General features: G+C 37.0%; 1 protein-coding gene across 3 annotated transcripts in view; it reads left to right on the plus strand.

Annotated features, from left to right (window-relative positions):
* Positions 1–13,111, plus strand: part of LOC124556582 (glycoprotein endo-alpha-1,2-mannosidase) — a 102,399-nt gene that overhangs the window by 23,037 nt on the left and 66,251 nt on the right. For 2 of the 3 annotated variants that reach the window (XM_047130549.1, XM_047130547.1), the window contains exon 2: positions 11,602–11,818. The exons of the other annotated variant lie outside the window; for it this stretch is intronic. The gene's annotated coding sequence lies outside the window, so the exon portion shown is untranslated. The remainder of the gene's footprint in view (positions 1–11,601; positions 11,819–13,111) is intronic. 3 annotated transcript variants of the gene reach the window in all.

Consider the following 13,111-nt stretch of genomic DNA (forward strand, 5'->3'; position numbering starts at 1 on the left):
TAATGGATTGTGCAGACATGTCTCGATCCCTGAGTCAACAGATGGGGACGTTTGCAAGACAACAACCATCTGCACGAACAGTTCGACAACGTTTGCAGCAGCATGGACTATCAGCTCGGAGACCATGGGTGCGGTTACCCTTGACGCTGCATCACAGACAGGAGCGCCTGTGATGGTGTACTCAACGACGTACCTGGGTGCACGAATGGCAAAATGTCATTTTGTCGGATGAATCCAGATTCTGTTTACAGCATCATGATGGTCGCATCCATGTTTGGCGACATCGCGGTGAATGCACATTGGAAGCGTGTATTCGTCATTGCCATACTGGTGTATCACCCGGCGTGATGGTATGGGGTGCCATTGGTTACACATCTCGGTCATCTCTTTTTCGCATTGATGGCACTTTGAACAGTGGACGTTACATTTCAGATGTGTTACGACCCGTGGCTCTACTCTTCATTCGATCCCTGCGAAACCCTACTTTTCAACAGGATAATGCACGACTGCACGGGCCTTTCTGGATACAGAAAATGTTCGACTGCTGCCCTAGCCAGCACGTTCTCCAGATCTCTCACCAATTGAAAACGCCTGGTCAATGGTGGCTGAGCAACTGGCTCGTCACAGTAAGCCAGTCACTACTCTTGATGAACTGTGGTATCATGTTGAAGCTGCATGGGCAGCTGTACCTGTACATGCCATCCAGGCTATGTTTGACTCAATGCCCAGGCGTATCAAGGCCATTATTACGGCCAGAGGTGGTTGTTCTGGGTACTGATTTCTCAGGATCTATGCACCCAAACCGCGTGAACATGTAATCACATGTCAGTTCTAGTATAATATATAATATAAATAATATAAAATTAAAATTAAAAAATATAAATAATATAAAGTTCTAGTATAATATATTTGTCCAATGAACACCCGTTTATCATCTGCATTTCTTCTTGGTGTATCAATTGTAATGGCCAGTAGTGTATAATCAAAAGTCAGGCTAATTCACTCACAAATTCTGTGTTGAACTTGCCTGGGATTCCATCAGAGCCTGAGGATTTCTAGATTTTTAGCAGTTAAGCTGATAAGCTGATTTTCAACATCATTGTTACTGACTGCTATGTCACTTATGTTAGTTTGATACATTAAATTAATGAAAAAAAGATGCTTACATGGATTTTTCATCATTGTCAGTGTACTAACAGCAAATTTGAATTTTTTAGTTTATGCTTTTAACTTTCAACTCAGTCATTCCCAGACCAATGTTATTTTATCTGCAATCGATAAATTTACTCTTCTCTGTCATATCAGAATTTTTGCATCATCATTATCGTGGAAACATCCTCTAGAATTCTTCTACCAGTATTTGCAGTATGTATACATTTTTAAAATCTATTACCTGTTTTCTCTTCACTATGTGATGTATTAGGCACTTAAAAATTCTCTGTTGGTTGGATTAACGCCATCCATTGCCTTGTATACGTACCCTGTAAACTGACTTGTTCCTTATCATTTTTATAAATAAAATCATTCAAATGATCTAAGAAATATGAACTGACTGGGCTGACCAACACTTATGCTGACACTATACTGACTTTTATTCTGCAGAAAATCCTGTTTCATTTTTAAATTTCTTTTGTTTTTCATTATTTCTTATTAGTTCTCTTTAGCTACTTCCATTTATGAAAGGCATTTCTTGGTAATGAAATATGTAACAATTTTATCATCACTCACTCTTAATTATCATTTTTTCACCTACCTTTGTGCTTCCTCAAAATTTTTAAGTAATTATATTTTGATACATGGGTGTTTATCTGTTTCTTGAGAAATGTATGTATTATCATCATTTATCAAATTCGTCTTGTTCAGAGAGCTATTTGGAAGAAGTTCGGCAGTGGACTTGTTATTTTATACTTATTACTTGCTTATGTGCAAGGAACACTTTCTCCCTCAGTTAATAGTTGTTCCAGAATATAATGCTATAAGACATTCTGAATAAAAAACAACTTTTTGACAATTTTATATCAGGTTTGTTCAGAAGTTGCAGAGCTTAGACATCTGAGAAGATATTTAATGTATGACATACAGTTCAGGTTATTATAGTTTAATATGGTATAGTAATTTATTATTACATGGAAGTTTTTTTACAGTTATACAAAGCATTCCAAGAGGAATGGTCAGAATTCAGGGATATGAGAGAAATGGTCATTCAAAGCAAAAAGAGTTGTATAAACATGGGCTCTAAAATGCCTGTTTTAAGAACTATGGGCACTCTTCATTACAATACTATGAAACACATCTCTTCTACTGAGCAAGTGCTCTTAGCTATTAAGATATGCATTTTAGAGCCCATGTTCACTAGACTTTTTTGCTCTGAATGATCATTCCTGTCACATCCCTGAATACTGACAATTCCATTAATACAACAAAAAGACATGTCATACATATAGACATGTAAGTATATACAGATGTTGTTAATGAAGATAGACTTAGTTGATCAGCCATGTCCCAGTTGAGGGAATCACCCAGGCTGTTGTATGAAATGATTTAGGAAAACCTAAATCAGAATGGTTGAATAAGAGCGTTCCCGTTCACATGAATCTGAAGCCAGCATGTTAACAAATTCTCTACCTCAGTCAGTTTATAGCTGTTGTACAGTGAGCCTTTATTGTTCCATACTTGGAACAGTTTAGCCTTATAACATGAGAAATAGATATACAGTAGAATATTCTGTTTCGCTTATTAATTTTCTCACATGCGTTATCTCCAGCCTTCTGTAGTACAGAACTGGATCTTCAGCGACAGTCCACTTGCAGAGAACCATTTAATAATTTTTAAGAAATTTTTATTTACATTTTCAAGTGTTCAGATTTTTCAATTAGGTTTGATTACAATACTTGCATCATCAGCAAAGAAAATTTTTCAACTTCTCAGGTATATGGTAACAAATAATATATGTGTACTTGCAGACTGAAGCAATGAATGAAAAGTCATACCAAGGCTGGGATTCGAATCCAGTTCTCCATCTCACTAGGCTGATGCAGTAACCACTATGTCTTCCGGGCACACTGGCTTTTCACAACTGCATGGACTACCCTAGTGAGCCTGCCTCTTCAATCCAAATTATCATTCATGCCTCACCCCACTTGGTATTCCCCCTAAGGTCTCTGGAACCACATAGTTTCATTTGAAGGTGAGGTGCTACCCCAGTACAGTTGAAAGCCTCTGCTATGCTACTCGAGTTTAGGGGGAGTATCAAGTGGTCTGAGGTGTGAATGGTAATTTGGATTGAGGAGGGAGGCGTGCTAGGGTAGTTCGTGCAGTTGTGCATCTACCTTGTGAACAGAAGACCTGGGTTCAAATTCTGGTCTTGGCACAAATTTCCGTTTGTAACTTCAGTCTGCATGTATACGTCATAGATGTGTGAGTCTTGGAAAGGTCTCTGAAAACATATAGTTTCATTTGAAATTATGTATATATAACGAGAAGAATAGTGAACCAAATATTGATTGCTGTGGTACATATGTAGTGATTGTACCTCACCATGAAAATGCTGTTTCACTGTGTTTTTTTGTGGAATTCTTAATGTGACACTTTCCATGCCTTTAATTAGGATGAAAACCAGTTACTAGCAAGGTCTCTAATGATATATTTTTTGAGATTCTGGGGAAGAATACTGTGAATTATATATAAACATATTTAATTTGCCAATCCCCTAAAAATACCAGTTGGAACTATTATGTAATTTAAATTTTATATAATCTGATTTGCAAACTGAAAAATGTATTTTGAAATTCATAGTGGGACTGACTAAGTATGTTATTGTTGGATAGGATTGTTATTTCTCTTGCTTGCATAATTTTTTCCATTATCTTCAAGAAGGAGATAAGTAGTCACACTGGTCAGTAATTGTTAATATCTCTTTTACTACCTTCAATGTAAAGGCATCTGAGGGTTGCATGTTTCAGCTTTTCTGGAAATATTCTTTGTGAAATTGATTTATTGTGTATCTTGATATGGTACACAGTTGCTTAACTCCTTTTACAGACAGATTGATGTAAGGAATTGGTTAATATGCTGGACTCATTGGAGAGAAGTTGGATTCAAATCAGAGTCTGGTTTTTGGCTGGTGTCCAGATCCTTAGTGGACTAAGTTAGTACCTTGTTCTAATGACTTAGATGTTGTTGATATGCTAATGGTTAACATTTGTTCTTGTTTATCAGAATACCAATTGATTAATACGCTATTAACATTCAAGTGCTATCCTTAGAAAACTTACATAATTGTCATTATGTCTGTCAGATATATGCCATAAATTACAATATATATCCACTTTTTACACAAGTATTTTAGGACAATGTGGTAAATAAATACATGTACATCCTTTTGTTCTTTTAATAGCCACAAACCTGATAAACAGCTAGCAAAATCTTGTAAAAGAAAGAAAATGTAAATAGATGTATTTATACTTTGAAAACATACTGCAATAATGAAGTTTAAATACAAAAACAGGGGAGAATAATAGTATAAAGAACAAAATTAGTCACGGTCTTCTTCATTATGTTTATTTCCTATGTCACACCCATCAGCAGAAACAAAAATGCAATGTTGCAGGCTTAAATACTGTCCACATGTCTTGCAGGTATATTTTGTCGACTTGTTGTTTTCATGGCCTATCAGGGCTGCCAACGCTTCCTATTTGCACTGTCAGTGATCACCGGATTGGCATGAGTAATGACAGGTTGTCAATTTTCAGATGAGATTTCATGAAGTCTTGTAGAAATTGAGTGAGATAAACAAGGCATAAGTGACCACCTTTTCAAGTGATTATCAATAATTTCTCCTCCAAATATTCTAAGAAACAGCTGATATTTGGGTTGTTTGACTCTGTTTCCCATATGAATAACTTGAGAATTGATTCCAGCAATATTTTAAACTGAAAAGTAACCCATCAGCCAGCGTGTAGTACCTCTCACGACACTGAGTGTGGAGCACATTTTGTCAGCTGTATCTACTCTACATTATAGTAAGTTACCATTTCAGGCTTTTTCTTGTCACCAGTATGTTTGTCAGTTCAGTCTTCCTTGTGTAAACTTTAGATGAGCAGTACATTTTTATTTTTACTTTTATTTTGAGACTCGTATGAAACTAGCATTCCTTCTTTATGGAATACAAAAAGGCTGTAAAAGTTCTCTCTGTTTTTCACCTCTTTTATCTATTTAGGGATCTCCCATTTGCTCTTTTTTAGTGTTTCCTCAAAAAGCAGGCAATGTTTTGTCAATAAGGATTGAAGAAGAGTGACATCACTAAACTACTCATCAGCCATTGCATTATGTCCTGTGTTAGTTACGTGAGCAACCTTTCTTTGTACTAGGTCTGTGCATTTGTTACTGCATTGGAATGGTCCCTCAGGCTGTTTACCAGAATAAATTTCCAGTCTGATGGTATAAAACATTTTAGAATTGACAACTGAAAATATTTTTTTCACGTATTTTGATGGAATATACTAAGTGAATGGGGATCTGGTTCTAAAGGCTTCTAGCTTTTCATCAGTTGTGACATCAGCTCCCACACAACTGCAAGTGCTGCAGTTGTTTACAGACTTTTCAAAGAAATCATGAATAGCTCCTAAACAGTCTATTGTTCTCCTTTCTAGTCTACTTTCTCTATCATAAAATTTCAAAGTTTGCAATAAGTATTGAGGGACATCATCAAATGGAAGATTCGTATGCCAAATCCATTTTTATCCCACCACTCTTCAAGATTGTTCCTTCCACCTTTATAATGTCCTGCCATGTATAAAAGGCCTATGAAGGCATTTATGAGGGGTATTCATTATGTAACCAAACACATTTCTTTTATCTTTGCAATTTCGGTTGAAAAAACTGTGGAATTTGCTATGGGACATTGTGGAATAATCAATCCCTCTTCAGCCCTGTATTTTCATGAAGTCCTGATAGGTGGTGGCACTATATGTAGCCTTCAAAATGGCACCTGTAACGGAAGTGCATTTCAGGCAGACAACTGTTACTGGATTTCTTGTGGTGGAAAACCAGAGCATCTCAGATATCCATAAGTGCTTGCAGACTGTCTACAGAGACCTGGTAGTGAACAAAAGCACAATGTGTTGTTGGAAGAGGTCTCTGCCACATTGGAACAAGGTCTCACAAACCTGTTCAATTGCCCACGTGCCAGCCGGCCCCACACAGCTGTGACTCCTGTAATGTTGAAATGTGTGGATACTCTCATTCAAGGTGATCGATGGATCACAAACAAACACCTTGCTGCTCAACTGGACACCACCAGTTGGGGTACTCACAAAGGTGTGTGCCTGCTGGGTTCCTCGTTGCCTAACAGAAGACCATAAAGAACAATGACAGGCCATCTGTGCAGAATTGCTTGCTCATTACAAGGTTGACCATGACAATTTTTTCGAACATCATAATATGCAATAAAATGTAGGTTCATCACTTCGAGCCAGAAACAAAACGCCAATCCATTGAGTGACACCACATCACCCCTCCTCTGAAGAAAAAGTTCAAAGCCGTACCCTCAGCCGGTAAAGTCACGGCGATGGTCTTCTAGGACTCTGAACAGGTTATTCTGTTTGATATCTTTTCTCATGGTGCAATGATCAATTCTGAAATGTATTGTGCTACTCTCAGGGAATTGAAGAGATGACTTCGTTGTGTTGTTGCCACAGTAGTGCAAATGATTTTCTCCTCCATGACAATGCAGGGCCTCACACAAGTCTGAACACCCGAAAGGAGCTGACAAACTCCGCTGGGGTGTTCTTCCTCATCCACCCTACAGCCCAGATTTCACACCTTCTGACTTCCATCTGTTTGTCCCAATGAAGGATGCATTCCATGGGAAGCAGTCTGTGGATGATGGGGATGATCTGGATGCAGAAAGACTTTGGCTCTGGCGTCCAGTAGAGTGGACAATGCAGGCATTCAGGTCCTCCCAGTAAGGCAACATAAGGCCGTTGCATTGAATAGAGATTATGTTGAAAAATAGAGTTTTGTAGCCAAAAGAGTGGGAAGTAATGTGATGTATAAGAATTCTGAATAAAACCAACCTGCTTTCAGAAAAAAAAGGTGTTGCATTAGTAATTCAGCAGTCTTTGTTTTTCAGTCCCATCAGTATGGCATGTAAATATAGGCTGTAAATAATGTGGGATGCTGTCAGTGTACTGATTTGAATATGTAATAATCATATCTACCATGTCATTGTCAATGAGACACTTCCACATGTTTACGAACTTCCAGCATGCTGGAGTAGCTGTGGATCAGCAACTTCTGTTAACCAGGTGAATGAAAACCCAGCCCAAAGCTGCAAATTTTACTTTTTTACTCACTCAATAGCTAGTTTTGGGCTGAGACCCATTTTCAAATCATTGTAACATAGTCGAAAATGGCACTTTTGAAGATGTGAAAACCGTATCAAAAATTTGCACATCTCTGGAAGTGACATTTTCGACTATGTTATGATGATTTGAAAATGAGTCTTGGTCCAAAACTAGTCATCGAGTGAATAAAAAAGTAAAATTTGCAACTCTGGACTCAGTTTTGATTCTACTTCCACATATTGACAATTTTGTCAATATTTCGGGCCATTCCAATTACACCTGGCTGGTGCATGATTAGATTGTGCTTGGCAGTTTTCATCTGTTGACTGTTAGGTGTTTTCTCCCAAGTAAATGTTTCTATTACCTTCTTTCCCTGCTTCTGGTGATAAACATAGAAATTCAGCTTTTCTTCTTCTTCTTTTTCTTCTTCTTCTTCTTCTTCTTCTTCAACAACAGAGTCCACATCTGTGCTGCTCTGCTTATCTTGTGAGTCTTCCTCCCACTCTTCAGTGTCCTCTGATGCATCGGTGTCACAATCTTCCTCTTCTAAATTGTATGAAGATGCTCCAGGATGCACTTCATCCTCATCCATACCATCAAACTATATTTGGTGGCCTCTTGCTAGATCAGCTGGCTTATTCAAGTCAAAAAGATGTTTCTCTAATGCCAGTCTGATTCTATCATGGATAAAACTAATAGTTAGTTGGTGTTTTACTAAAATAATTACAGTAAAAGCACATAAATGGAACTAAGAAGAAAATTATAGATTGAGCAAAAATACTTACGAATTTGCTGTCATCGTATCTGAGTGATACACAGGCTTCCGATCATGATGACTTTCATTCCCAAAGGGAGAAAAATAACAAAACATTCGAATGCTACTAACACAATTGGAATAAAATGACAATAATACACTTAAGAACAAAAATAGAGGCTGATCAAAAATAATTACAAATTTGAAGTTGGTGTGTCTGAGAGATACAAAGTCCATTGAGAGTGATAGCCTTCACTTTAAAATGGTTGTTGTTTGGCACCTCTTGAGTTAGGAACATAGATGGTGGGAGGCTACCCCCTCTCTACAGCCGCACTTGCCATAGGCTAAGAAGTCAGTGTCTCTGCCAGAGATATGAGGATAGCTATCGAGTGTTCATGAAAATATCACATGTCTAAAATATTATTATTTCCATTCACTCTGTCCAGAAGCACAGAATTTGTACATAGGTGTTTTTGTCTCACCAGTTCCCTACTGCCAAAATTCTTCTACATTTCAAAAACAATTATTGGATTTGAATGTATGATATTTTATGTTGTGTGGAGTGTGTTTAGAATTTAGTTTCTGAAGTTCAAATAATCTCTGCAAGAACAACTCAACCTCAAATGCAGCAAGGGGTTGAGGTGGAGTTACTGTTTAATGCATCTACAACACTCAGCCTCAAATGCAGACCAACTGGAGACACTCTCAAAGATTAAAAACAAGAACATGCAAATATCTTCTGAAGTCTAAATGTTTCACTTCAATGTAGTGTGGCACAGAAAACTACTGGGTGGTTGAAGGAGCTCACATTTGAGAGGACAGTGTTTCAAACCCCCATCCAACTATCCATATTTAGGTTTTCCATGACTTCCCTCAATCAGTTGTGATGACACTCACCTGCTTTGTTTCTTTGTTTGTTTGTTGTCCTCGGTGTCGACATACTGGCTGAAAAACTAGGTGGTGTCTACTGCAAATGATGTAGCCGACAGGTGCACATTTGTGTTTCACTGTCTTATACTTTCACTGTTGACAAGCCCCCAATATTACACAGTCATATGACCAGTGCACTATTGTTTTAACTTTCTGTAACTCTCATAAATAGGTTGCAGGTGAACATCCACATACTGCTACAATAGTTTACAGTTGAACATCTATGAGCAGTAAAAAACATAACCACATAGTCCACAGTTTTTTGGGGATAATCAGGTACGTATGGAGCAGACACTGTCATTGGTTTAACACACAGCCTATTGGTGCAACACTTATTTCACTGTTAAGTTGGTGCATTGTCGTCATTCTAACCAACACAGGTTCCTTGTCTGAAACTTGGCCATGGACTGACTGTCTAGTGATAAAAAATTGGCCCCTTACATATCCTCACAGTAATAGGTACTGAAACTACACATTGTTCAAAGTTAAATTTGCAGAAATTACAATTAAATTTACTGAATACATCAAAAAATTGGTTCTTTTTAGCAGTTTCTTATACTACAAAAGCCGAATTATTTGTTTAAATCATGAAATTAACAAATATAAGTATGCAAACAATACTTTGGACAAAACTTAATTACTTTGGAATTAATTAGGAGCCAGCTTTGCTAACATGTTTTCAAATAGAGCCAAGTAGATACTTTAAGAATAGTAGTATTTCGTCTTCCAAATCTTTATAACTAGTACAGAATTTATATTTGTTTATATGTCAGCAATAGAATTTAAATTACAAAACAAATACTGACTTTCACCCTATAATGAAAGTTACTAACTAGGAATAGTCAAAATAAACTAGGAAATCAATTACTTACATAAAACTAAGCACAAAATTAGATCTTGTGTTATACTCTTTAAAACTGAGGGCCAATCTTTCTCTTTTATGAAAATACTGATTATACTCACATATGTTAATGAGTTAAAATCGGGGGGGGGGGGGGGGGGGGGGAAGCTAGTTTAAGGAGGCAGATGGCAAAACAAGAGGGCAAGTAAAAATAACCCAGCTTGCTTCATCACACAGTCCAGGCAAACGCCAGGATGGTTCCTTTGGAAAGGACAAGGCTGATTTCCTTTCCCACCATAATAAAAAAAATAGAAAAAGTTGTTTCTAAGTGCAGTTGCATGAGCAGAAGTAAAAAAAAATAGTGTTCATTAATATTAACACCAATCATGTATACAAACACGTAAACTGACTTGTTACACATCATTTCAATGAAAGAATCATCCAAATGGCATATGGAATATGTAACTAACAAACTAACTGAATAACTAACACTCTAACTACATAACTGTTGATGGAATGTTAAAGTCTAATCATCTTTGAGGGGGATTACAGGGAGAAGTAGATGAGGCTTAAATGCCTGTTGTACTTGTGGAAGTCACTAAAGGAATGAGGCAGACATTACCCATGTGTTGACAGCACTTTATTTAGACATTGGGAAAATGTTTGTTGCCGGTGCAAATATGAATTCAGTTTTCTTACAATTATGTTACTGTAGATAGAGCCTTTTTGCTCACCAGTTGAATCTATGGTGCATATGGCAGTCCGCTTACCTTGACATGGTGGTCAGAACAAAGTCTACCACATTATTGTTACTGACATGAAGGATTGATGTGCTTACATTTGGCACAATACTGCTCCAACCCAACACTATGTCTCAGGAAGGAAGCAGTTTCTATCATCTCCTATACTCAAGGAATTAATGTGATTCCATTCTGATTGTGCTACCCTGCTTAATGTTACCCATTGTTTCCCTAAATCGCTTTTGGCAAATGCCAGGATCCTTTCTTTGAAAAGGTCACATTCATTCATTATCTAATCCACTACCATCAGAGAAAGTAGTCTCTCTCTTGATGATTTTCATATTGGTGATATGTTAAACTTTAGTCTTCATTCTTAATTTAGAGGGTACTGTACCACACTTTAATCTTACCCTCTTATTGGGAGAATACAACAATCTTTTCTATGTAACCACCAGTCTAACACTAGAATAACAGACTTTCTGTATTTTCTGCCTTACTGTTTTTTTTGTAAGTATTTCCTGGAGGTAGAGTATTAGATATATGTATCAGATCAGGAAGAATTTAGTTGAGAAAGCCTGTCGAGCAGAGTTTATGTTGTTTGATGCCTGTGTGAAATGTACAACTTGTTTTATTTTCCATGTTTGTTTTTCACTGTCACTTTTCAGTGTTTGACATAGATCACATACACTTGCAAAGCATGGTCATTAGCTTCCGTGGTGATTTTAAGAGCTTCAGTTTTTTAAACAAACAGCTAATAATGAACCTCATGAACAATGTCATTGTTTGTCAGCATCTGATTGTTGATTGTATGGTAAAGGTAAATTTTTAACAAGTAATTGTGGTTTACAGATTACTTATGGATATCCCTGATATTTTTAAATATAAAAATTACATAATGTGCAGATGGTCTTGGGGAAAGCTGCATCATAGTTACTGGTAACTGTGATAACTGCAGAAGTTATTTACATTTGATTCTCTCTACACTTTCAGGCATTAGGGAGAAAATTCAGTCACATTTCCTTTTATCATTGAGAGGATGTGAAATCTATTGAGCCTTCAACATGGACCAAAATGCAAAAAATAGAACACGGCTGTTGGATGCTGTATAGTTTTTCAGCTCTCATGTGGTGAAAGCATATGCATTAGCATGTGCATGTGCATGTATTGCTGTATATACTTCTCCATTGCAGTGCATCTATTTTATGAGGTTTGTAGAGGCTTAAATTTTTAAATATGTATTGATATTTCTGTTCTTTTGTTTGTCTTACTAGCTCATTGCATCAGTCTGTCCATTCCCTGCTTTCTGTATTGAAATAAATAGCCCAAACTAGCTTTTCATATGCCATGCTTCAAATATGTTGTTTCACTGTATTGACATCAGAGTAGTGCTTAATGGGAAATTAGCAATACTGTATGCTGCAGTGACCAATTCAGTTTGTTCACTTTTTTGCTTTTGTTGCACCTGGCTAGATGCTATACGGTTTTGTTACCGTGATTCACCAAGCTGTTGAGGCAAAATGTTGCAGTCATCAGAACAATGTTGGAGTTCATAGAGGCCTTGCTTTACAATTAGAGATGAAACAAGCACTAGGTATAAAAGCAACACTAAATTGTAGTGCTCAGAACCTGTAGAAAACATTTCATTCCTTTGGGAAAAGAGGGAGGATTATTAAGGTTTAGTGTCCTGTCAACGATGCGGGGTTTAGAGAAGGAGCACAAGCTGAAATTGAGGATGACTGGTGAAGAATAAGAACCATTTTCTCTTGAATGGAACTTTCCTGTTATTTGCCATAAGCTATTTTGGAAAACTTAAATCTGTATGGCTGAAGGGGATGTCAACCTTTGCCCCCTCTGTGCCTCCTTGCTCAGTTCAATTCTTTGGGTTCAAATTGTAATATATTACTAAGTGAAACAAAAGCAAAGCAGGCAATACTTGTCAAATTGCATAAATCAACAGGTAACCCTATGAGTCCCAACAATATTAAAAACAATATTTTAAAATTTTCACAAAATTAATTCTTACTATCATTGTAAGCAATGAAAACAAGAAGAAATTGGCAAAAAAGAAACAATCAATAATATAATTTCTTAGACTTCCATGACCAATGCCATTTTGAATAAAATAATTTTGGGTATTAGGACACATCATTATGAAACACGAAAGCAGCTAAATTGGTGACATTTTGACTGACTTGTTATGGTCCTCTTCAGGTCGGTTAGTTGCTGGATACTGGAGAATGTCTTTCCGTATATACTGTCTATTTCAGTTACGTGGTGGCTACCGGTGTCACATATGTGGGATGTCGGTGAACAAATTGAAGAGAGATAATTATGGAGAGGGGCAGGAGAGATGGCTGTATGGTAGGTTATTGCCTGTGCTAAACTGGTGTCTAATTGGAAGGCAACTATAGTAGGTGAGTGTTAGGAAATAGCATATTGGCAGGCTATTTCTTGTGCCACTCTAGTAAGTAATTGGTAGGCAACTCTTGTCATTGATTGG

This window comes from Schistocerca americana, chromosome X (genome assembly GCF_021461395.2).
Source record: "Schistocerca americana isolate TAMUIC-IGC-003095 chromosome X, iqSchAmer2.1, whole genome shotgun sequence".
Lineage (NCBI taxonomy): Eukaryota > Metazoa > Arthropoda > Insecta > Orthoptera > Acrididae > Schistocerca > Schistocerca americana.